Genomic DNA, 27,666 nt, shown 5'->3' with positions numbered 1-27,666 from the left:
ACAAGCAGCTCCTACAGCTCAATTCCAGAAAAATAAACGACCCAATAAAAAATTGGGCCAAAGATCTAAACAGATATTTATCCAAAGAAGACATACAGATGGCTAACAAGCACAAGAAAAACTGCTCAACATCCCTCATAATCAGAGAAATGCAAATCAAGATGACAAAGATGTACCATTTCACACAAGTCAGAATGGCTGCTATCCAAAAGTCTACAAGCAATAAATGCTGGAGAGGGTTTGGAGAAAAGGGAACCCTGATACACTGTTGGTGGGAATGAAAACTACTACAGCCACTATGGAGAACAGTGTGGAAATTCCTTTAAAAAACTGGAAATAGAACTGCCATACAATCCAGCAGTCGCACTCCTGGGCATAAACACTGAAGAAACCAGATTTGAAAGAAACACGTATATTCGATTGTTCATTGCAGCACTGTTTGTAATAGCAAGAACATTGAAGCAACCTATATGTCCATCTGCAGAAGAATTGATAAGGAAGCTTTGGTACCCATACATAATGGAGTTTTACTCAGCCATTAAAAAGAATGCATTTGAATCATTTCTAATGAGGTGAATGAAACTGGAGCCTATTATACAGAGTGAAGTAAGCCAGGAAGAAAAAGAACAATACAGTATACTAACGCAAACAATTTTGAAAGATGGTAACGATGACCCTGTATATGAGACAGCAAAAGAGACACAGGTGTATAGAACAGTCTTTTGGACTCTGTGGGAGAGGGATGATTTAGGAGAATGGCACTGAAACATGTATATTATCACATGTGAAGCGAATCACCAGTCCAGGTTCGACAAATGATGCAGGACGTTTGGGGCTGGTGCACATGGACGACCTGGGAGTAGGATAAAGGGAGGAGGGATGTGGGAGGGGGGTTCAAGAAGGGGAGCACGTGTGCACCTGGGGAGGATTAATGTCAATGTATTGCAAAACCAATATAATATTGTAAAATAATTAGCCACCAATAAAAAATAATAATTAAAAATTAAAAAATAGAATTAGTGTGCAAGTAAAATTTCATCCAAGCAATAAACAATAAAGGAACCCTTTTTTCTATACTAATAGTAGACAAGTCTTTTAATCAAAAATGTTTTGAGACAAATCACATTCATTATGATTGTACAACATTTTTAATATTTATTTATTTTAGCTGGAGCAGTTAAATAATTACAGTATTGTAGTGGTTTTTGCCATTCATTGCTATGAATAAGCCATGGGTTTACATGTGTTCCCCATGCAGCTCTCCCCTCAGGATTAAAGTCTGGCTGAAGAAAATACGATTCTCAAAATTTTTGCTGTGCATTTTTCCCAGTCAGTAGCACAATTTCCCGGAGAAGGCAACGGCAAACCACTCCAGTACTCTTGCCTAGAAAATCCCATGGATGGAGGAGCCGGATAGGCTGCAGTCCGTGGGGTTGCTAAGGGTCGGACACGACTGAGAGACTTCACTTTCAATTTTCACTTTCACACATTGGAGAATGAAATGGCAACCCACTCCGGTGTTCTTGCCTGGAGAATCCCAGGGACGGGGGAGCCTGGTGGACTTCTGTCTATGGGGTCACACAGAGTCGGACACGACTGAAGTGACTTAGCAGCAGTAGCAGCAGGAGCAGCAGCACAAATTCCAGGATTTTAAAATAAATGATCCTTGTACAGACCTCAACTTTCAAACTACATTTATAATTTCCTACTTAGGATACTTCTGAATATCAGAGGCTTACTATTAGGTACTAAAATATGAAAGAATTCATGTTTCTATAAATCGGTGACATCAACTGATAATCCTTCTTTACTTTTAGAAATAAACAAATGGAGGGAGGGAAGGAGATGGTGCAGGAAAATGATGGGGAGACCACTTTCTCTCCCTCAAATTCATTAAAAGAACCTTTGAACACTGAGTAAATTCCACGAAACAACTGAATGCCAGCTGAGGACATCAGGCACCCAGAAAAGCAGCCCATTGGCTTCAAAAGGAGGTAGGAAAAAACATAAAAGATACAAAGAGAGACAAAAGAGGTAGGGATGGAACTCTGTCCTGGGAAGGGAGGCATAAAAAAGGGAGAAGTTTAAAAAGTTCTGAACACCAGGAAACACTCTCACTTGTGAGTTCATGGCGAGTTTCGACCTCAGAGGGCAACATAAGTGGGAAGAAAATGAGAGAAATAATCAAAACCCACAGATTACTCTCCCAATGGTAACTCCCAGCAGAAAAGCAGCGCAGACACCCGCATCCACCATTAGCAAGTTGGGGCTGGGCAGGGAGGTGCAGGCTTCATTGAGGACCCAGCCTGAATTCCTCGAGGGCAATCTGAAAGAGCTAACTGAAGATAGCAAAGCAGACCGTGGCATAGCTATCCCGCCAAAAGGCAAAAAGCCCTAACCTAAGACTTTGCGAGACCGGCTCACAGAAAAAAGGACTGAGCAGAACTAGCCAGCTGCAAAGGCCCATCCCCCACAGAGACAGACAGGGGAGGTCAGGCAGGGCCAGTAGGGGGCAATCACGGCCCCAGAAAGTCATCCGATACCAAAATGCAGGCAGACTTCTTTGCTGGCCAGGACTTCTTATGTTTCTGGCCAGTTGACATCTGCCTGAGAAGGTGTTCTGTTTGTATGCCCTGAAAACCAAGCAGCAGGGACTGGGGAGGCGATGAGTCACAGCGACTCTGCTGGCCAAACACCTGGTCACCTGAGCTGCTTAGACAGAGGAAGGGCACAAAACGAAGGCCCAAACAAGTCTGTGTCTTTGTGGAGTACCTGAGTACCTGAACCCGAGTGGCTCAGACCAGGGATGTGCATCCATCCCAGCGCCTCTGTGAGAGAGGGTGAGGGTGGAATGATTTCCGAGAATGGAATTTAAACATATATATTATCATATGTGAAATGAATTCCCAGTCCACGTTCAATGCATGATGTAGTATATTCGGGGCTAGTGTATTGGGATGAACCAGAGGGATGGCATTGGGAGGGATGTGGGAGGGGGTTCAAGATGGGGAACACATGTGCACCCGGGGCAGATTCATGTCAATGTATGACAAAACCAATAAAATAATGTAAAGTAATTAGCCTCCAATTAAAATGAATAAATTTTTAAAATATTAAATAACAAAAAAGAAAAAAAATGGCAATCAAACGAAGTGAGGAATACTTATGTCTAGAGTCTGAATTGATTCTGGCTATTTTAGCTCTGAATTTGAAGTTTTTGCTTTATGGTTTGTCTATACATACTAAAGCAGTCCTTGGTGCAGCTTTTACTTGACAAAGGCACCAGTATATATTTTACTTGACATATGCACTGTGATGCATTTCTTGTTATTTCCCCAAATTGGCCAAGGAGTGGCTATCATTTTTCAATTTAAGAAACAATTTGAAATTGGAGAATAATAGCTTTACAATGTTTGTTACTTTCTGCTGTACCACAATGTAAATCGGCTATCAGTATATATACATGAGATTCCCTTTTGAGCAGCCCTCTCACCTGCTCTTGAGCCTCCTCTGTTACCCCACAGTCCACTCGTCTAGGGCACACCAGAGCCCTGAGGAGGAGCTTCTCACCAGCTAACTACTTCATACTTGGTATTGTACATATGTCAGAGTATCTTGCTCAAATCGTGCCACTCTCTACTTACCCTTCTGTGTCCAAGTCTGTTCTTTACCTCTGCATTTCTTTTCCCACCTTTCAGACAGATTCTTCAGAACCAGGATTCTAGATTCCACATATATGCATTAATCTACAATATTGGAGTTTCTCTCTAAATTACTTCATTCTATATAATAGGCTCTAGATACATTCATGTCTCAAGAAATAATCCAAGGTTTTCCTTTTTCTGGATGAGAAATTTTCCATCCTATGGATGTACCACAGCTTCTTTATCCATTCATCAGTAGAGGACACCTAGATTGTTACATAACTTATTTAATGTAAATGGTATTGCAGTGGATGCTGGGATACACATGCTTTTTCTTTTTTTGTCCTAATGGTGGTTTCATCTGTGTATATGTCAAATAGTGGAATTTGGACATATGGTAGTTTTATTAATACTTTTCTAAAGAACATTCATACTCTGCTCTATCTCGGTGGGAGTTGGTGATGTACAGGGTGGCGTGGCGTGCTGTAATTCATTGGGTCTCAAAGAGTAGGACACGGCTGAACAACTGAACTGAACTGAACTGCAAAACACTAGAGAATGTTCCCTTTCCTCCACATCATCTCCTTCATTCATTGCTTTAAGGTTTATATGTGTGTGAGTGTATATATATATAATATATATACATATATATAATATTTGTTATTTATAATATAAATGTTGATATATTATATTTATACTATAAATTTGTATTTTATTTTAATCATATTTTATATATTTTATTTTATTTATATATTTTAATTGTATTTGTATTATATTTTAAAATTGTATTATATATATGTACACACATACACACACACATTTGCTTCATTATTTGGCTACATTAAGCCTTAAATGCTGCATATGGAGTTTAATTCCCTGACCAAGAATCAAACATGGAACCCCTGATTTGGAATCATGGTGTCTTAGACACTGGATCACCAAGGAAGAGCCCTACTGTCGATTTCTATGATGATCACCACACAGAATAGTGTGAAATTATACATCATTGTAGTTTGGATTTGCATGCCTTTACTATGTTGAGGTAATGTTTGCTGGGCTCAGTTTCTGGAAAGATTGTTTATCACACATGCTTGTTGAATTTTATCAAAGTTTTTTTTTTTTTTTGCATCTATTGAGGTGATGATTAAAAGGGGTGGCAAGAATACACAGAAGAACTGTACAAAATCTATCTTCAATACCAAGATAATCACGATGGTGTGATCAATCACATAGAGGCAGATTTCTTCGAATGTGAAGTGAAGCATAGCATGAACAAAGCTAGTGGAGGTGATGACATTCCAGTGAAGCTATTTCAAATCCTGAAAGATCGTGCTGTGAAAGTGCTGCACTCAATATACCAGCAAATTTGGAAAACTCAGCAGTGGCCACAGGACTGGAAAAGATCAGTTTTCACTCCAATCTCAAAGAAAAACAACGCCAAGGAATGCTCAAACTACCACACAATTGCATTCATCTCACACGCTAATAAAGACATGCTCAAAATTCTCCAAGCCAGGTTCCAGCATCCGTGAACCCTGAATTTCCAGATATTCAAGCTGGTTTTAGAAAGCAGAGGGACCAGAGGTCAAATTGCCAAAATCCTCTGGATCATGGAAAAAGTAAGAGAGTTCCAGAAAAACATCTATTTCTGCTTTATTGACTATGACAGTCTTTGACTGTGTGGATCACAATAAACTGTGGAAAATTCTGAAAGAGATGGGAACCCCAGACCACCTGATTTTCCTCTCGAGAAACCTGTATGCAGGTCAGGAAGCAGCAGTGAGAACTGGACATGGAAAAACAGACTGGTTCTAAATAGGAAAAGGAGTACATCAAGGCTGTATATTGTCACCTTGCTTATTTAACATACCTGCAAAATAAATCATGTGGGACGTTGGGCTGTAGAAGCACAAATGAGAATCAAGATTGCTCGGAGAAGTATTAATAACCTCAGATACTCATATGACACTTTCTGACATAAGTGTCAGAAGAAGAACTATAAAGCCCCTTGATGAACGTGTAATAGGATAGTGAAAAAGTTGTCTTAAAGCTAAACATTCAGAAAACTAAGATCATGGACACTGTTCCCAACACTGCATGGCAAATTGATGGGGAAACAGTGGAAACATTGTCAGACTTTATTTTTTTGGGCTACCGAATCACTGTGGATGCTGATTGCAGCCATGAAATTAAAGGACACTTACTCAACGAGTCCATTCTAAAGGAGATCAATCCTGGGTGTTCATTGGAAGGACAGATGCTAAAGCTGAAACTCCAATATTTTGGCCACCTCATGTGACGAGTTGACTTACTGGAAAATACTCTGATGATGGGAGGGATTGGGGACAGGAGGAGAAGGGGACGAAAGATAATGAGATGGCTGGATGGCACCACCAACTTGATGGACATGAGTTTGAGTGAAATCCGGGAGTTGGTGATGGACAGGGAGGCCTGATGTGCTGTGAATCATGGGGTCGTAGAGTCGGACATGACTGAGCGACTGAACTGAACTGAAGTGACTCCTTGGGATGAAAGTTACCACCAAATTAGATAGCATATTAAAAGGGTAGAGACATTACTGTGCCAACAAGGTCCATCTAATCAAGGCTATGGTTTTTCCAGTGGTCATGTACAGATATGAGAGTTGGACTGTGAAGAAAGCTGAGGGCTGAGGAATTGATGCGTTTGAACTGTGATGTTGGAGAAGACTCATGAGAGTCCCTTGGACTGCAAGGTGATCCAACCAGTCTATTCTAAAAGAGATCAGTCCTGGGTGTTCACTGGAAGGACAGATGCTAAAGCTGAAACTCCAATACTTTGGCCATCTCATGAGAAGAGTTGACTCACTGGAAAAGACTTTGATGCTGGGAGGCATTTGAGGCAGTAGGAGAAGGGGATGACAGAGGATGAGATGGCTGGATGGCATCACCGACTGGATGAATATGAGTTGAGTGAACTCTGGGAGTTGGTGATGGACAGGGAGGCCTGGCATGCTGTGATTCATGGGGTTGCAAATAGTCAGACAGACTGAGAGACTGAACTCAACTGAACTCAACTGAACTGAAGTGATCATATGGTTTTAATCCTGAAAATTGTTATGATGTATCTCATGGATTGATACACAGCTACCAGAGAATGTATGTATATCTGGGGAAAACCACACATATTAAATCTGTTCGATACTTTTAATGTGTTTTTGGATTTTTCTTGGGATTATTTTGTTGAGTATATTTGCCTCTATGTTTGTCTATGTGATACTAGTTAACTTTTCGGTATAAACTTTGTCTTTGCTATCAGGTGATGCTGTACTCGTAGGATGAGTTTGTGGGTTTTCCTACTGTTGTAGTATTTTGGAAAAGTTTTAGAAGTGCATATGTTAACATTTAACTTAATAGTTCATAAAACACCTGTGACAACATCTGGACCTTTAATGTCGTCAGTTGGCAAATTTTTCATAGCAGTGTTAATATTAGTGGTTGTAATGTTGTGTTCATATTTTCTGTTTCCTTTTAGTTGCGTTTCTAAGAATTAGTCTGTGACTTTCAAATTCTGCATTTTATTGGGTTAAACTTGGTTGTTGTAGTCTATCATGATCCTTTGATATTTCTGTGCTTTTGGTTATACTGTCTCCTTTCTCATGTATAACTGTATTGATTTGAGTGTTCTCCCTTTTTTGTTGATGAGTCTGCCTCATGATTTATGTATTTTCTTTATTCTCTCAAAGAGCCCACTATTAGTATTATTGATCTTTGCTATTATTTTCATCTTTTATTTTTCCTGTTCTGTTCTCTATGTTTTTATTTTTTTTCCAAAACCTAATTTTGGCATTTTGTTTATTCTTTCTCTAATTGCTTTAGTTGTAAGTTTAGTTAGTCCTTTACCCTGTTTCATGAGTTTTATGCAATCACATTTTCATTGTCATTAGTTTGTATGAATATATACTTCATGGAAAACAGATGTGGAAACAGTGCCACACTTTATTTTTTGGGGCTCCAGAATCACTGCAGATGCTGATTGCAGCCTTGAAATTAAAAGGCGCTTACTCCTTGGAAGGAAAGTTATGACCAAACTAGAGAGCATAATAAAAAGCTGAGACATTACTTTGCCAACAAAGGTCCATCTAGTCAAGAATATGGTTTTCCAGTGATCATGTACAGATGTGAGTGTTGGACTGTGAGGAAACCTGATCGCCAAAGAATTGATGCTTTAGAACTGTGGTGTTGGAGAAGATTCTTGAGAGTCCTTTGGACTGCAAGGAGATCCAACCAGTCCACTCTAAAGGTGGTCAGTCCTGGGTGTCCATTGGAAGGAGTGGTGCTAAAGCTGAAACTCCAATACTTTGGCCACCTCATGCAAAGAGTTGACTCACTGAAAAGACTCTGATGCTGGGAATTGGGAACAGGAGGAGAGGGGGACGGCAGAGAATGCGATGGCTGGATGGCATCACTGACTCGATGGAGGTGGGTTTGAGTGATCTCTGGGAGCTGGTGATGGACAGGGAGGCCTGGTGTGCTGCGATTCATAGGTCGCAATTATTCGGACACGGCTGAGCGAGTGAACTGAACTGTACTTATACACACACACACACACACACATATTTTCCTCTTTGATTTCTTCATTAATTTCTTGGTAATGAAGAGGTGTATATATGAACCTCAATGTATTCATGCTTTTCAGTTTTTATTTTGTTATTTATGTCATGTTTATTTGTTTTTGTTTTTCTCCCGCACCTATGAATGACATATAAATCATAACACTGTGGTTAAAAAGAAAAATGTTTGACACAATTTTGATTATCTTAAATTTACCAAGTCCTGATTAGTGATGCAGTTTTTGATTTATTCAGAAATATTTCATTTAACCTTGCGAAGATACTGCATTCTTCTGGTTTTGGGTGAAATCTATTTTAGTATCAGTTGAATTATCAGATCTGCTTGCTATTTAAGGTTTGTTTTCTTTTAATACTTCATTTAAAAGTTGGAAGATAATTATTTTCCAATGTTGTTCTGGCTTCTGCTTTCCAAAGGAATGGAACAGCCTACAGTAGACATATGGCGGTTATTGTGCTATCATACATTTCTTGTTGTTTAGTTGTTCCATGCCCTTCTTAAATATTTCTTGCATGATCTCCATTTATTTCCTGAGAGGTTTGATCATCTTCAATATCGTTACTCTGAATTATTTTTCTGCAACAATTTCTATTTCCTCTTTAATTATGTCTTATGTGTTTTTACCTTGTTTCATTGCCTGCAAAATACTTTACTGTTTTCAGATTTGTTTAGCTTACTATGTAACTGGTCTTTTCTTCCCAGGGTGCAGGATGGTAGTATTTGCTTCCAGTCTGTACCATGAGTGGATAGCTTGGTCAAGTGGTTTGTGTGTCCTTGGAGGAGGAGGGACTGGCAATTACATTTGCCACTGATGATGTTTCTCTCTCTTTCATGGTGGGACCGTGTCAGAGGGGTCTTTTGCAGGTGTGTATGGATTTAGTGTACTTTAGACAGTCCATCTGGGAACGATTTGGATTGTGTTTCTGTCTTGCATTTTGTGTGGTGTGAGTCAGCAGCTCTGGATAGTATAGGCTTTTGGGTGGAATGGTTCTTCGTTTCAGATGGAGGTCTTCTTAGAGACTCTCACTAATTAATATTAATTTGAGCTGGAAATATTTTAGTGGTCTATGATACAATGCTGAAGCCCTCGATGATCAGGCCCAACTTCCGGTCAGAGAACCAAGATCACATAGTAAAAGATTAGACAGAGGGAACAACTGAAGACAGGCAAATGGTAAGAAATAAAAATCAAACCACAGGTAATATAACAGAAGCAGTAATGACAATAGGGAAGAACACAGAATCAACAATAGAACTAAATAAATAACTTGTAAGACATAAATCAACACCAGAGCTGAGTGACACCTGAAGAATAAAGGAGAAAAAAAAAAAAAACTCTGACAAAATGATAAGAGCTTTCCCACAGAACAAGAGAAAATCACAGTTAATATGGAAATATATATTTGTTAACACAAAATTGAGAAGAAACAACATCAACAAAAGGCACAGAAAGCACGAAAAGAAAGTGCCAAATAGATACATACCAAAAAATATACAGGATATTCAGTTCAGTTCAGTTCAGTCGCTCAGTCGTGTCCGACTCTCCACGACCCCATGAATCACAGCACGCCAGGCCTCCCATTTTAAAACACCAATTAAGCAAGAATAATAAGAAAGCTTTCAAGTGAGACAAAGAGTGAACCACCACACGACATAGCAAAACAGTAAGTACAATGAATGATACCTCGGGTCCCTGCTGTCAGGGTTCTGGTCCTGAACATGAGCCACAGCACAAATCCACCTCTCTAGAAAACTCACCCAAATGTGGGCAGAACTTAACTCTGGATCTTCAGTAAGGACAGGTCAGACTCTAAACTGGGATAACTCCTATTGGTTCTGAGAGCTGCAAGAGCCTGGGTATTTTCATTCGTTGGAAATCTATTGTCCTTTTTTATCCCATAGAGAAAGCATCTGCAGAGTTGATTGCATGTATTTAATCTGCGGCTTGCTCAGCTGGTGGGAAAGTTTTCAATCCTTTTCCTTCATTTCCCTGATCCTGAGTCTCAGATGTAGTTTGATAACAACCTCTTTGTGTGGTCACCAGAGAAGGCTACCCTCAAGACCCTTGTGGAACACTTGGGCCTGCCTTGATGAGCACAGGAGCAAGAGGTACAGCTGCTGGGACTTTAGAAACCCTGGTGGTATCAGTTTTTCAGAGAAGCCAGCGACCATGGGCAATAAAATCATGACCCTAATGGGATAGGTTTCTAGCCTGTGGTGGCAGAAGCATGCATGATAGTTCTAGCTAGTCTTTTTCTCTTGCCTGATAGTAAGTCTTAGCATGTGGTATGAGGGGGAAATTTAATGCTGTCACCACCTCCTCTGTTTGACTGAGCCCTAAGTTCCCACTTCTTTGTCAGTTTGGGATTTTTCAAAATGCATTCCTTTCTACACAATTTATCATCCCAGATGCATACCTCCATCTCCACAGTCAAAAGCACTTCCTTCCCAGGTTGTCTTTCTAACCCCATGTTTGATCTTCCAGGCCCTTTTACACTAGTTGACCTGCACTGCCATATGGGGCATGCAGGACCACATCACACATTCTCTGTTCGATTTTCACTCTAGGCAAACTATATTTCATCAGCTTCTTCACCTTGCTTCCTTTCAGTCAAAATTAAATTAAGTTTAGTCAGGTGACTTGCCTGAATCCTCAATCTATTCCCTGCTTCTCCATCTCACACCCCAAAACACAGACTTGGTTTTATTCCTCTCATCCTCTTCCCATCTTCCCTCCATTCTTCCCAGTTATGTCTAGTTTCCATATAAACCTCACTGTTGAGCAAGGTTTTCTGTTAATATTCATTTGATGCTCTGGAGGAAGTATGTCTTTATAGAAGGATTATTTGTAATGCCTCCATGAAGAGATTTTCACTCAATGTCCTCTTATTTTTGCGAAATCAAACTTCTGTTCTTATTTCTAGGCTAGCTCTATAATTCCTTTAAGCATGCCGGTTAAGGAACAAACTTTAGTTGACATGAATTAATCAGTTTGATGGGATAGGTTACATACATACATACGTAATTCATTGATTGTGGACATGCAAATAAGCACATTTATGTTTCCTCAAATTTCTGCTAATTAAGAATTTTCATCAGCTTGAGGAACTATAGTTCTTTCCCAGATAAGAGGTGCTACATTAATTCAGCTCAAAAATTCACTCCTTGAAAATATCTAGCTATTTGTCAAACTGTCATGACATTTTCACAGAACAGAGATTCCTTATTTCAGCTCTGGAAACTTAACTATTTTAAGTGGGTGTCAAAGGTCAGAGAGTGGCATGGGCATAATTTAATTCTTGTATAGGTAGATGCAAGGGCCCAGGAATGTAACAACTGGTAGATGATAGCTTGAAATGGAGACACAGAGAAAAAAAATGGTGTAAAACAAAACAAAGCAAAACAGGCAGGTGAAGTTAGTCATTTAATCTAAAGGTAAACCTTAATTGGAGTTTGAATCTTAGAAGCAAGGGGATTTCATAAAGTTATCTACATTTACTTTATTATCTCTTTTACTGGCATAGACTGCATGTGAAAATGAGGTCATTCAGTACTGTCTGACTCTATGTGACCTCATGGACTGAAACCTACCATTTTCTTTTCCTGGGGATCTTCTAGACCCAGAGATTAAAACTGGGTCTGCCCCATTGCAGGCAGATACTTTAGCATCTCAGCCACCAGGGAAGCCCTTCGACTGTGTGGGTCATAACAAATTGTGGAACATTCTTAAAGAGAGAAGAATACAGGACCACCTTACCGGTTTCCTGGGAAAGTGCATGCAGGTGAAGACACAGCAGTGGAAATTGCAAAAGGAACCATGAACTGGTACATAATAGGGAAAGAAAAACATCAAGGCTATATATTGTCACCCAGCTCATTTGACTTCTGTGCAGAGTGCATCATGGAAAGTAATTTGCTGAAAGAATCTGAAGCTGGAAACAAAATTACTGTGAGAAGAATGAATAACCTGATTTATAAGATGACAACACATAAATGGCTGAAATACGCCATGAAGTAAAGAGTCTTCTGATGAAGGTGAAAGGGGAGAGTGGAAAAGCTGGATTAAAACTCAATATAAAAAACAAACACTCACAAAAAATAAGCTCATGGAATTTGGTCCCATCATTTTGAGATATATTGATGGGATTCGATTGAATTAGTGACAGGTTTCCCTTTCTTGACCTCCGATATCACTGTTGAATTGACTGCAGCCATGAAATTTAAAGGAACTTGCACTTTGATGAAAAGCTGTGACCAATCTAGACACCATGTTAAAAAGCTGAGAGATTACTGAAAAAGACCTGACTAGTCAACGTTGATTTTCAGGGGGAACGAGTGGAGTAATGAACAAAACCACAAGAACTGAGTGCCATAACATTGATGCTTTTCAACAACGCCTGGAGAAGATGTGTGAGAGTTCCGTGGTGAGCGTGGAGTTCAAACTGGAAAAGCGTGAAGGAAACCATCTCTGACTGTCTCAGAAGGACCAATGTTGAACATGAAGAGCCAATATATTGGCCACATGAGTCCTAGAGCAAAATCACTGGGAAGAAACCGATGCTGGGAAAGAGTGGGCACAGGACAAGAAGGGAACGGCAGAGGGCCAGATGGCCTCAAAGCATCACTGACTCAAAGCTCAAGAATTTCAGAAAGCTCTAGGAGGTTTGAAGGGTAGGTGAGCCCAGGGTTCTTGCTGTACATGTAGTCAGAAAGAGTCAGACAAGACTGAGTGACTGAACTACATCAAAAAATGAGTCTTGGCAGTGCTGGGAGATAGTTTAGATAGCATATTATGCCTGTCATTTTACCTGTGATGATAAGTGATATTCAGGACATTTAGAAAGAACAAAGCTCTTGTCAGTTTCCTTCTATTCCTCCCTCACATTGTACTTCTCACAATGTTTTTGGATAGCTTCCCAGGAAAGGAGAACTCCTGTGGAGTCATGTGGTATCCTAAGATGGAAACCTCATTCCACCTGCCACTTGTATCTACAACCTGGGTCTTAGGCAGAAGGAGGTATTGTCTGTAAAAGTATCTGCTAGAGCTTCCCATCTTCTGATGTGTTAAAATACTGATATTTGATTTTAAGGATGAGGTGAGAGTTAAGTAAACTTATATCTTCTCAACCAAACTCTGTAATCCTGGGAGAAGCATCTTTGACTTGTGTATCCTAGTTGCCCTTAGGAAGGTTTACATGGGGTTACATTAAGAAGCATGGATGTAGGTAGGAGAATTTATCTATTTAAACTTTGCTACTTGCCTTCTCTGTAAATAGACCATTCTTCTTTTCTTAATGTCACATTTTTTGTCTTCAGATGAATTTAAGGATTGTGGAACTGTGTGAATGCATGTGAAGTCCCATAAAAGTGAAGACAGGGAATACACAGTCTTCCTCTTTGAATCAGATCTCAAGACTTTTGCCTTAATAGATTTGCACTATCAGTGCCTCTTAAGTATACATATTTTTTTAAAATTTATTTTAATTGGAGGCTAATTACTTTGCACTATTGTATACATTTTGTCATACATTGACCTGAATCTGCCCCGGGTATACATGGGTTCCCTATTTTGAACCCAGTTCCCACCTCCCTCCCCATTCCATATCTCTGATTCATCTCAGTACACCAGCCTGAGCATCTTATATCATGCATCAAACATGGATTGGCGATTCCTTGCCAGTTTCAATACCATTATATGATGATTGCCACAAAGAGCTGAAACCAGAATTCCTGTATAGTCATCATCTTATCAGTGTGGTAGGGCTTGGATATTGAAGATTTTATCTAAGAAGTATGTGGACCATGTTATCACTTCCTTCTATTTAATTGTCTACTTTAACTGATACCCTTTTGAAGGGGGAAGGCCACTTCTACCATGTAGGAATGGAATTACAGACTTCATCATTAGTTTCTTTGATCCCTAAGAATGTTATTCATATTCGTGAGTGTGCCACCTCCTATAGGAAGATAGTATCCTATTATACGAAGGCCTGGTTGAAACTCCAAGCATCTACTTAGCTTCACTGGTATTGCCCAATTAGTAGGTGGGTGTTTTTGTTATTTCCAGGCATCGCAGACTTCAAAGGCCCCTCTCAACTTTTGGTGGGTTGATTTTGACAGTGCCATATATTTTAAGTATCTTAGGGTGGAGTCACTTGGTTACTGGCGAAATACTTTCAATTTTTGAGACTCATCCATTTGTCTTGTAATTTGAAATACCAAAGCAGGCTTGACATGGAAGCAACCTAGATGTCCATCTGCAGATGAATGGATAAGAAAGCCTTGGTACATATACACAATGGAGTATTCAGATCAGATCAGATCAGTCGCTCAGTCGTGTCCGACTCTCCGCAACCCCATGAATCACAGCACGCCAGGCCTCCCTGTCCATCACCAACTCCCGGAGTACACTCAAACTCATGTCCACAGAGTCGGCGATGACATCCAGCCATCTCATTCTCTGTCGTCCCCTTCTCCTCCCGCCCCCAACCTTTCCCAGCATCAGAGTCTTTTCCAGTGAGTCAACTCGTCGCATGAGGTGGCCAAAATATTGCAGTTTCAGCTTTAGCATCAGTCCCTCCAATGAACATCTAGGATTGATCTCCTTTAGAATGGACTGGTTGGATCTCCTTGCAGTATAAGGGACTCTCAAGAGTCTTCTCCAGCACCACAGTTCAAAAGCATCGATTCTTTGGCGATCAGCCTTCTTCACAGTCCAACTCTCACATCCATACATGACCACGGGAAAAACCATTGCCTTGACTAGACGGACCTTGGTTGGCAAAGTAATGTCTCTGCTTTTTAACATACTATCTAGGTTGGTCATAACTTTCCTTCCAAGGAGCAAGCGTCTTTTAATTTCATGGCTGCAATCAGCATCTGCAGTGATTTTGGAGCCCAAAAAAATAAAGAAAATAAAGTTTGACACTGTTTCCCCATCTATTTCCCATGAAGTGATGGGACCAGATGCCATGATCTTTGTTTTCTGAATGTTGAGCTTCAAGCCAACCTTTTCACTCTCCTCTTTCACTTTCATCAAGAGGCTTTTGAGTTCCTCTGCACTTTCTTCCATAAGGGTAGTGTCATCTGCATATCTGAGGTTATTGATATTTCTCCCAGCAATCTTGATTCCAGCTTGTGCTTCTTCCAGCCCAGCATTCCTCATGATGTACTCTGCATATAAGTTAAATAAGCAAGGTGACAATATACAACCTTGACGTACACCTTTTCCTATTTGGAACCAGTCTGTTGTTCCATGTCCAGTTCTAACAGTTGCTTCCTGACCTGCATACAGGTTTCTCAAGAGGCAGGTCAGGTGGTCTGGGATTCCCATCTCTTTCAGAATGTTCCACAGTTTATTGTGATCAACACAGTCAAAGGCTTTGGCATAGTCAATGAAGCAGAAATAGATGATTTCTGGAACTCTCTTGCTTTCTCCATGATGCAGCGGATGTTGGCAATTTGATCTCTGGTGCCTCTGCCTTTTCTAAAACCTGCTTGAACATCTGGGAGTTCACAGTTCACGTATTGCTGAAGCCTGGCTTGGAGAATTTTGAGCATGACTTTACTAGCGTGTGAGATGAGTGCAATTGTGCAGTAGTTAGAGCATTCTTTGGCATTGGCTTTCTGTGGGATTAGAATGAAGACTGATGTTTTACAGTCCTATGGCCACTGGAAGGACTGATGCTAAAGCTGAAACTGCAATACTTTGGCCACCTCATGCGACGAGTTGACTCACTGGAAAAGACTCTGATGCTGGGAAAGGTTGGGGGCGGGAGGAGAAGGGGACGACAGAGAATGAGATGACTGGATGGCATCACCTACTCTATGGACATGAGTTTGAGTGTACTCCAGGAGTTGGTGATGGACAGGGAGGCCTGGCGTGCTGTGATTCATGGGGTCACGGAGAGTCGGACACGACTGAGCGACTGATCTGATCTAATCTGATCTGATCTGATGGTATTGAATTAGCCGTTTCTTCAGCCAAAATCTCTAACATAAAAGTCCAAAAGAGAACCCAGACGTACAGTCACAATCACATTCTTAATCTGATACAAACACACACACACACACACAAAAGCAGAGTCACAATCTTACATGCCCAAAACACAATTATGAAAGGAAAAGAAAACAAGACTCATGAAGGACACCTATGAAATGCACAGAGTTCTCTGCTATCTGTTTCTAGGCCTAATGTTGGAAGCTATTTTGTAGTTAAATGATTTCACTCTAGTGACATTTTAAAACAGAATGTTTCAAAAGATAGAACTTTGTTCTACATCCCATGGGATCTTAGAGTATTTTGCAATCAAAAAATATTCTGTGATTTGATAAAATGAAAGTAATGTTGTACTGTAACAATATTGAAGTCATATTGACCTCTTTAGGCCCTTCAGTGAGACATTTGCTTTTTATATTTTAAGCATCCAATTTCATCCACTGACCTTGTCCCATTAATTTTTCTACTTTTTGCCCCAATATTCTGTATTTACCTCACTTAATTTTTTCTTTTCAGTTTTACAATTTCAGGCAATAATTATAAAGTAAATACAATAAAGGAAAGAAAATTGAATTCATGTAAAATGCTTCCCTAAGGTATTGAGCTATTTTCTCTATAAGCTTTGGAGAGTGACAGGGACTGATATTTTAAAGCCATATGAGAATTGATAGCAAAGGTAATGGGCCATGTAGCCAGGTTTCCCTTGGTAGGACAATTGAAGTACAGGTTAATACTGTTAGTACAAGTTAGTACAGTTTTTGTTTCAGGAGGGAACGAAAACAGTAGATTTTCAGTATGATATATTGAATGTCTTTTCCATGTCTTTTCCAAGTTATCGCAGAGGACTAAGTGGGTCATTTCTGTACTTTTTGAAAAGGACCTGCCACTCAAAGCAGAGCATGAAAAAAGGTAAAGGGACTGAGAACGAATAATCAGTACATGGCAACAAAATAGCAAATGGAATCACCTTTAAGGTGATACTATACAAAGGAAGCAAATTTGACTATATCGTCAGTCAGTTAGGCAGTTCAGTCGCTCATTCTTGTCTGACTCTTTGCGACCCCATGAATTTGTGAACATGCCAGGCCTCCCTGTCCATCACCAACACGTGGAGTTCACTCAAACTCATGTCCATCGAGTCGGTGATGCCATTCAGCCACCTCATTCTCTGTCTTTCCCTTCTCCTCCTGTCCCAAATCCCTCCCAGCATCAGAGTCTTTTCCAGTGAGTCAACTCTTCTCATGAGGAGGCCAAAGGACTGGAGTTTCAGCTTTAGCACCAGTCATTCCAATGAAGAGCAAGAACTAATCTCCTTTAGAATGAACTGGTTGGATCTCCTTGCAATCCAAGGGACTCTCAAGAGTATTCTCCAACACCACAGTTTAAAATCATCAGTTCTTTGGTGATCAGTTTTCTTCACAGTCCAACTCTCACATCCATACATGACCACTGAAAAAACCATAGCCTTGACTAGCTAGACTTTGGTTGGCAAAGTAATGTCTCTGCTTTTTATATGCTATCTAGGTTCGTCATAAGTTTCCTTCCAAGGAGTAGGAGTCTTTTAGTTTCATAAAAATCCTGAAATCTAAAACAAGAGCATTGAACTTTGGGCTGAAATCATAAGGACACCAGTTTCAATAACACTTACCATTGTTTCAAAATGCTCACCTCTCTAAACATGGCATTCTCACCTACATTGACTGTAATTTTTCAGTGAAAGAAAAAGTGTGTTTGTGGATCAATCACTTATTTACACAAATATTCCACAGATTTCACTGTTCATTAGTTGCAAGAATGAGAATGGTGAACTTAACTTGGTGATGTCCTATGTGGGTAACCATCCCAAAACAGGGATCTGGCTTGATGTTGCCACCATCATCTAAAGGAATGACCCCAAATTTGAGATTGCAAAGATTTCTAGGTAGTGTTCATGATATCTGGATAGTTCAAAAATCAGACACTTTGTTTAGAGTATGTCATTGTGAAATATATTAGGGAACAACCATTGATATTAATCCCTGCTTACTCCATGACTTTTCTAGATAATTAAAATTAATGTTTCTTTCTTTTTTTTTTTTTTTCATACATGTCTCCACAACTACTCTTGAATGTTAGGGCACTGGGGCCTGAAACTACATGCTTAGAATGGGTTCTTATAAACTTCATGAGAGCACAGTCAGTTTATGATTTGAATTCCCACATTTAACATTCGTGTAAATATAACAAATATTTATCAACTTGGAAAAATTTATCAGTAAAGAGGAAAGGACCAATTACAGTAATAACGAAGGTTATAGGAATACGTTGAGTTATGTGTATATCATTTGATTGGTTATGACATTTCTTTATTGATAACTAGTAAGTAATTAAAATGTATCATTTGCAGGCTTTAATTTTAGCTGATATGAAAGATACAGAGAGTAGACCCAAAAGACACTGAGGATCTGATATCTGGTCTCAACTTGGTAGGAGGGCAAATGACAGTTCCTTCCAACCCAAAAAAAGAGTTGAGACAAAATTGTGAGAAGGGGCTTAGCATGCCTGAAATTAGGTTGAGTGATTGTAGCTCCGGACGCACAGTATAAGAGAAAGATAATGAAATTATTAAGGGAAAAAATACCATGTCTTCACAGAACTTGTTAATCACACTGATGTGCTACAATCACCACCAGGAATTTATTCTGTCTCTGTGGGAACCGATAAGCAACATCTAAACATGCATTAGGAAATACAGGGTGGATTCCTGGTGTCAGCAAATAAAGGCGTGCTTTAAGGACAGCATCTTCCCTGGTTACTCAGACAGTAAAGCGTCTGCCTGCAATGTGGGAGACCCGGCTTCAATCCCTGGGTCGGGAAGGTCCCTGAAGAAGGAAATGGCAACCCACTCCAGTATCCTTGCCTGGAGAATCCCATGGATGGAGGAGCATGGTAGGCTACAGTCCACGGGGGTCGCAAAGCGTCGGACACGAGTGAGCCCCTTCACTTTCACTTTCATTTAAGGACAGTAGAGCAAAAATGACCTTATACAATATCACTTGTAAAATACATATCTTGTGCTGACCATGTGCCAATCACTGATTATGTCATGCTACCTTTGGTATCACAGTGACAGTACAGTGGTGATCATGATTTTGATGATCAAGATTTCATATTTTCAGTTACATAATGAATTTCTATACTGAAGCTGTCTACTCTTTTAAGCCTATACCAGTATCTAATAGAATATAATGTAACTATGAAGGCACTAAGGAACATGCCATGCATTTCCATTGTTTTAATTTTATTTGTATCTCTTCCTTCACCCATACACTCCTTATGTACAAACCCATTCATTTCAGCAGGGATGATTTCAGAAATCCCATTACATCCATTACCTATTTTCCCTTTGTTCGCGTTTTCTTGCTTACAAATATTAGATCAGGTGTCATTGACCTAGGATGCATAACAAATGCTTTCTTGTTTTGAAGAGTTTATAAAACAGTGCAGTAAAATAGTCAAACATTAAATTAAAGCCTCATTTTTCTGTTCATCATTTGAAAAAAGAAATTGAAACTATGAAGATGAACATGTAACTTTCTTGTTCAAATACAAGAATTGTAGGTATTTGTGGACATCTCCCCCCAAAAATTTCAATGTTCATTCAGTTCAGGTCAGTCTCTCAGTCGTGTCCGACTCTTTGCGACCCCATGAATCACAGCACGCCTGGCCTTCCTGTCCATCACCAACTCCCGGAGTTCACTCAAACTCATGTCCATCCAGTCGATGATGCCATCCAGCCATCTCATTCTTGGTTGTCCCCTTCTCCTTCTGCCCACAATCGTTCCCAACATCAGAGTCTTTTCCAGTGAGTCAATTCATCCCATGAAGTGGCAAAAGTATTGGAGTTTCAGTTTTAGCATTAGTCCTTCCAATGAACACCCAGGACTGATCTCCTTTAGAATGGACTTGTTGTAGCTCCTTGCAGTCCAAGGGACTCTCAAGAGTGTTCTCCAGCACCACACTTCAAAAGCATCAATTATTTGGTGATCAGCTTTCTTCACAGTCCAACTCTCACATCCATACATGACCACGGGAAAAACCAAAGCCTTGACTAGACGAACCCTGGTTGACAAAGTCATGTCTCTACTTTTCAATGTTATCTAGGCCGATCACAACTTTCCTTCCTAGGAGCAAGCGTCTTTCAATCATGTCTGCAATCAGCACCTGCAGTGATTTTGGAGCCCCCAAAAATAAAGTCTGACACTGCTTCACTGTTTTCCCATCTATTTCCCATGAAGTGATGGGACCAAATGCCATGATCTTTGCTCTCTGAATGCTGAGCTTCAAGACAACCATTTCACTCTCCTCTTTCACTTTCAACAAGAGGCTTTTTAGTTCTTCATTAGGCTCCATAATCTGACATTTATTAGATAGGTCTGTTTTAATTAGCATGGTTTTCACATAACGATGATTCTTGATGAGTTGACTTGAACCAGAGGAGGCAGATATACAAGTGATCGTTGTCACTGAGGGTCATGAGTTGCCTCGCTTTTGAAGGTTACGAAAAAGACTATCATGGGCTGACATATCAAAATATCTAATCTGGAAACTTAGAATACTCCACCCTCAGTTCATAAAAACTGCTCTGTAATGGAGATACGATGTGGTTCTGAGAAGCAGATGTAGTTATAGTAGGCAAATCCTGAACGTGTCCACTTACCTGAGTGTAGCTGCTATGTGAGTGCCACTGAAAAATGCTCAACTGATTTAAAACAGCAGGTTGATCTCCCAAAATCTGTTCTGTTTGGCTAACTGATATTGATTATGGGGAATGTAAGTCACACAGAGCTAGATCTCTTGTATTAGTGACCATCTGGCTGGTGTGAGGCTTTTGTATGAAAGGCACACTTAAACTGGTGGAGGCTGAAAATGTACTCTCTCCACTAGTTTCAGGAAGAAAATCAGAGTTACGACCATTTATGTTTACTCTTGCTTTAACATGCTTCTTGCAATCTCGAACTAATGAAGATATTGCAGACACATTGTTAATCCCAATTTTTATTTTTATTCTTACTAAAAGTTGAGGATCACCTCTTCTGAAATTTGGATTATAGTAGATCAGTAACTAAAGTCAAAGGAAACAATTATTTAGTTTCTTTATAAACCAAGGTAAAACTGCCATAAAAGCTAAACTATAAAAGTTTATTCCTTCATACAGATGGCTAACAAACACATGAAAAGATGCTCGACATCACTCATAATCAGAGAAATGCAAATCAAAACCACAGTGAGGTACTATTTCACGCCAGTCAGAATGGATTTTATCCAAAATCTACAAGCAATAAATGCTGGAAAAGGTGTGGAGAAAAGGGAACCCTCTTACACTGTTGGTGGGAAAGCAAAAAGCACAACCACTATGGAGAACAGTGTGGAGATTCCTTAAAAATCTACAAATAGAGTTTCCATACGACCCAGCAATCACACTCTTGGGCATACACACCGAGGAAACCAGAATTGAAAGAAACACATGTACTCCAAAATTTCTCGCAGCATTCTTTATAATAGCCAGGACATGGAGGCAACCTAGATGTCCATCTGCAGCCGAATGAATAAAATAGCTATGGTACATATAAACAAAGGTGTATATTAAAAAGGATACATTTGAATCAGTTCCAATGATGTGGATGAAACTGGAGCCTATTTTACAGAATGAAGTAAGGCAGAAAGAAAAACACCAATGCACTATACTAACACATATATATGGAAATTAGAAAGGTGATAACGATAACCCTGTACACGAGAAAGCAAGAGAGACACAGATGTATAGAACAATCTTTTGGACTCTGTGGGAGAGGGCGAGGGTGGGATGATTTGGGAGAATGGCATTGAAACATGTATATTATCATATGTGAAACGAATCACAAGTCCAGGTTTGATGCATGATACAGGATGCACGGGGCTGGTGTCATGGGATAAACCAGAGGGATGTGATGGGGAGGGAGGTGGGAGGGGGTTCAAGAAGGGGAACACATGTTCACCCAGAGCAGATTCATGTCAATGTATGGCAAAACCAATACAATATTGTAAAGTAATCAGCCTCTAATTAAATAAATTTAAAAAAGAAAAAAAAATATTCCTTTAATGATGCCAATTAAATTGCATCAAATAAAATGCCTCCAGATTAGTTTTAGCAACTAACATGGTAGAAACAATTATGCTTTTAAACGAAAAATATGTTGTATATATAGAGTAAATGCCACTTTAAATTTCTTGAAGACTCATATTTTATTTCAAGTTGACTGGAAAATTTGTTAAACATCAAATACTATATCCTCCACCTGTTCTCAACTTCAAAAAATAAAGCTTTTTCAACAATTTGCTATCTCAATTTTAAATTCTGTTTTAGCTACATATGGTAACATGTTTTCTAGGTTACATGATTTAATCTTACATATTGCCAATAAGTGAAAATTTTGGAATACCTTGCTCAAAAGAGAGATGTTGTTTTCTTCTTCCAGAAAGTCAGATAGTGAAGCAGATCTTTGAAGAGGTTGTCGCTTTTTACAGAACCCATAAAGGTTAAGCTGTCGAATTAAACTTTTCATTTTATTGGTTTCAAGTATTCTGAAAGGCGCCTTTCTTTTCAAGACTTCTTTTTAGAAGAGTTCTTCATTGATCAAAATACAAGTGCCACTCTCATCCCACCAAATAGATTCAAATTGAACACTTTCAACAATATTATACAATTTTTGTGGAAAAGTGAGTGAAAGAAAATCATTCAGCTTACCTGTTTCAGAGACAGAAAATGTGTAACGTGGCCTTTTCATCAGAACTTCATCATACAAAGCCTGAAAAGCATATTCTTCAATAAGAGATCGCAAAACCGAGTCTCCAGCAAGTGCATAATCATACAAAGGTCTTATGGAGGTTTCTGAACCAGGACATTCATCGTTAGGAGGCACATCTTGAATTTCTGAAGAAATATGTGCCATCTCAGAAAAATCTTTATTCAGACAAGTTTCTCACTTTTTTGATTTTACACACTGCAAATTCAAATGCTGCTTGGCTGTCCTACAGAGAGAAACTCCCTAGACCATCAAAGTGGTTCAAAAAGTCACTGGTCTGCTAGCGATTGACGGGTGCCTGTTACATCACAAAGTTACTGTTCTCCTAGCAAATGAAGCATAATGTTCAATCAGTGTTTACTTCAGCATAATCTTAAAATACAGTCTCCTTACATAAATAGCAACCAAAACCATAAGCCTACAAAATCTCATTCCTAATGAATTTTTATGTAGATAAATCACATCAGTAAATCTATTTGGTTTCTGAAATAAAAGTGTTTCTCAGCGGTGGCTGAGATGAGCTACCCACTCCTGAGGTCAGGAGTGTCGGCCAAGAGGAGCTATCCCATGTCCAAGTGGCACTGGCTGTGCGGGCACAGGAAGGCCGAGAGAATCTACTCCACATTCAAAATAAGGATGGGGCGGCCGTGAGGAGACACCCCTCGTCCAAGGTAAGGTGCAATGGCTGTACTTTGCTGGAGCAGACATGAAGTGATACCCACAACCAAATTAAGAGTAACCCAAATAAAATGATACATATTGTGAGAGGGTGTCAGAGGGCAGACACACTAAAATCGTGATCACAGAAAAACAGTCAATCTGATCACACAGAACATAGCCTTGTCTAACTCAATGAAACTAAGCCATGCTGTGTGGGGCCACCCAATATTGGCAGGTCATGGTGGAGAGGTCTGACAGAATGTTGTCCACTGGAGAAGGGAATGGCAAACCACTTCAGTATACTTACCTCGAGAACCCCAAGAACGGTATGAAAAGGCAAAATATTGGATATTGAATTAGGAAATCCCCACGTCAGTAGGTGCCCAATATGATACTGGAGATCAGTTGACAAATAACTTCAGAAAAAATGAAAGGATGGAGCCAAAGCAGAAACAGTATCAAGTTGTGGATGTGACTGGTGAGAGAAGCAAGGTCCGATGCTGCAAAGAGCAATATTGCATAGGAACATGGAATGTGAGGTCCATGAATCAATGCAAATTGGAAGTGGTCAAACAGGAGATGGCAAGAGTGAACGTAGACATTCTAGGAATCAGTGAACTAAAATGTACTGGATGGGTAAATTTAACTCGGATGACCATTATATCTACTACTGTGGGCAGGAATCCCATAGAAGAAATGGAGTAGTTATCATGGTCAACAGAAGAGTCTGAAATGCTGTACTTGGATGCAATCTCCAAACGAACAGAATGATCTCTGTTCATTTCAAGACAAACCATTCAATATTACAGTAATCCAAGCCTATGCCCCAACCAGTAACACATAAAAAGCCGAGGTTTAATGGTTCTATGAAGACCTACAAGACAGTTTAGAATTAACACTTAAAGATGATGCCCTTTTCATTATAGGGGACTGGAATGCAAATGTAGGAAGTCAAAAACCACCCGGAGTTACAGCCAAATTTGGCTTTGGAGCACGGAATGCAGCAGGGCAAAGACTAATAGAATTTTGCAGAGAGAACACACTGGTCATAGCAAACAACCCCTTTCAGCAACAGAAGAGAAGACTCTACACATGGACATCACCACATGGTCAACACCAAAAACAGATTGATTAATATTCTTTGCAGCCAAAGTGAAGAAATTCTATAAAGTTAGCAAAAACAAAACCAGAGCTGAGTGTGTTTCAGATCATAAACTCCTTATTGCCAAATTCAAACTTAAATTGAAGAAAGTAGGGAAAATCACTAAACCATTAAAATATGACCTAATTCAAATCCCTTATGATTATACAGTGGAAATGAGAAAGAGATTTAAGGGACTAGTTCTGATAGAGTGACCGATGAACTATGGATGATGGTTCAAGACATTGTACAGGAGACAGGGACCAAGACAATCCTCATGGAAAAGAAATGCAAAAAAGCTAAATGTCTGTCAGAGGAGGCCTTACAAATAGTTGTGACAAGAAGAGAAGGGAAAAGCTGAGGAGAAAAAATATATAAGCATCTGAATGCAGAGTTCCAAAGAATAGCAACACGAGATAAGAAAACCTTTCTCAGTGATCAGTGCAAAGAAATAGAGGAAAACAACAGAGTGTGAAAGACGAGAGATCTCTTGAAGAAAATTAGAGATAACAAGGGAATATTTCATGCAAAATGGGCTCCATAAAGGACAGAAATGGTATGGACCTATGAGAAGCAGAAGAAATTAAAGAGGTGGCAAGGAAACACAGAAGAACTGTAGAAAAAACATATTCACAACCAAGATAATCACGATGGTGTGATCACTGACCTAGAGCCAATCATCTTGGAATGTGAAGTCAAGTGGGCCTTAGAAAGCATCACAAAGAACAAAGCTAGTGGAGATGATGGAATTCCTGTTAAGCTTTTTCAAATGCTGAAATATGACGCGGTGAAAGAGCTGCACTCAATTTGGAGCAAATTTGAGAAACTCGGTAATGACCACAGGACTGGAAAATGTCACTCTTCATCCCAATCCCAAAGAAAGGCAATGCCAAAGAATGCTCAAACTACCACAGAATTGCACACACATTACACGCTAGAAAAATTATGATCAAAATTCTCCAAGCCAGGCTTCAGCAATATGTGAACCTCCAGATGGTCAAGCTGATTTTAGAAAAGGCCGGGGAACCAGAGATCTAATTGCCAACATCCTCTGGATCATGAAAAAAGCAAGAGAGTTTCAGAGTAACATCTATTTCTGCTTCATTGACTATGCCAAAGCCTTTGACTGTGTGGATCACAATAAAATCTCGAAAATTCTGAAAGAGATGGGAATACCAGACCACCTGCCCTGCCTCTTGAGAAACCTGTATTCAGATCAGGAAGCAACAGTTAAAACTGGAAATGGAACAAAAGACAGGTTCCAAATAGGATAAGGAGTACATCAAAGTTGTATATTGTCACCCTGCCTATTTAACTTCTATGCAGAGTACATCATGAGTAACGCTGGACTGGAAGAAGTACAGGCTGGAATCAAGATTGCTGGGAAAAATATCAATAACCTCAGATATGCAGATGACATCACCCTTATGGCAGAAAGTAAAGAGGAAGCGCAGAAGAACTGATGCATTTGAACTGTGGTGCTGGAGAAGATTATTGAGAGTCCCTGCAAGGAGATCCAACAAATCCATTCTATAGGAGATCAGTTCTAGGAGTTCATTGGAAGGACAGAGGCTGAGGCTCAAACTCCAATACTTTGGCCACGTAATGTGAAGAGTTGACTCATTGGAAAAGCTTCTGATGCTGGGATAATTAGGGGCAGGAGGAGAAGGGGATGGCAGAGGATGAGATGGCTGGATGGCATCACCCATTCGATGGACATGAGTTTGAGTGAACCCCAGGAGTTGGTGATGGACAGGGAGGCCTGACGTGGTATAATTCATGGGGTAGCAAAGAGTAGGACACGACTGAGACTGTACTGAACTCAACTGAAATATGTGGAAACAGTGACAGGCTTCATTTTCTTTGGCTCGAAAATAACTAAGAAGAGTGATTGCAGTCATGAAATTAAATGTCACTTGCTTTTGGATGTAAAAGGTATGACAAACATATACATTGCATTAAAATGAAGACACACCACCTTACTAAATTCTCAGTAAAAAATAAAAGTCAATGATGGTTAGCCTTGTCTAATTCAAAGAATCTAAGCCATGCCATGTGGGACCACCCAAGACGGGAGGGCATGCTGGAGAGGTCTGACAAAATGTGGTCCACTGGAGAAGGGAGTGGCAAACCACTTCAGTATACTTGCCTAGAGAACCCCATGAACAGTATGAAAAGGCAAAATAATAGGATACTGAATGAGGAATTCCCGAGGGTGGTATGTGCCCAGTATGCTCCTGTTGATCAGTGGAGAAACAACTCCAGAAAGAGTGAAGGGATGGAGCCAAAGCAATAACAGTACCCAGTTGTGTATGTTACTGGTGATAAAGCAAGGTCCGAAGCTGCAAAGAGCAACATTGAATAGGAACCTGGAATGTGAGGTCTATGAATCAAGGCAAATTGGAAGTGGTCAAACAGAAGATGGCAAAAGTGAATGCAGACATTCTAGGAATCAGTGAACTAAAATGGACTGGAATGGATGAATTTAAATCAGATGACCATTATACCTACTACTGTGGGTAGGAATCCCTTTGAAGAAAGGGAGGAGCTATCATGGTCAACAAAAGAGTCCAAAATGCTGTACATGAATGCAGTCTCCAAAACGATAGAATGATCTCTGTTCATTTCCAATAAAAGCCATTTGCTATTACAGTAATCCAAGCCTATGCACCAACCAGTAACGCTGAAGAAGCCGAAGTTGAAAAGTTCTATGAAGACCTACAGGACCTTTTAGAACTAATACCCTAAAAAGATGTCCTTTTCATTATAGAACACTGGAATGAAAAAG

The sequence above is a fragment of the Moschus berezovskii genome, chromosome Y (genome assembly GCF_049115385.1).
Source record: "Moschus berezovskii isolate FMDL1 chromosome Y, NW_MosBer_1.0, whole genome shotgun sequence".
Classification (NCBI taxonomy): domain Eukaryota; kingdom Metazoa; phylum Chordata; class Mammalia; order Artiodactyla; family Moschidae; genus Moschus; species Moschus berezovskii.
The sequence above is the reverse complement of the archived record's forward strand: the minus strand, read 5'-3'. Positions refer to the sequence as shown.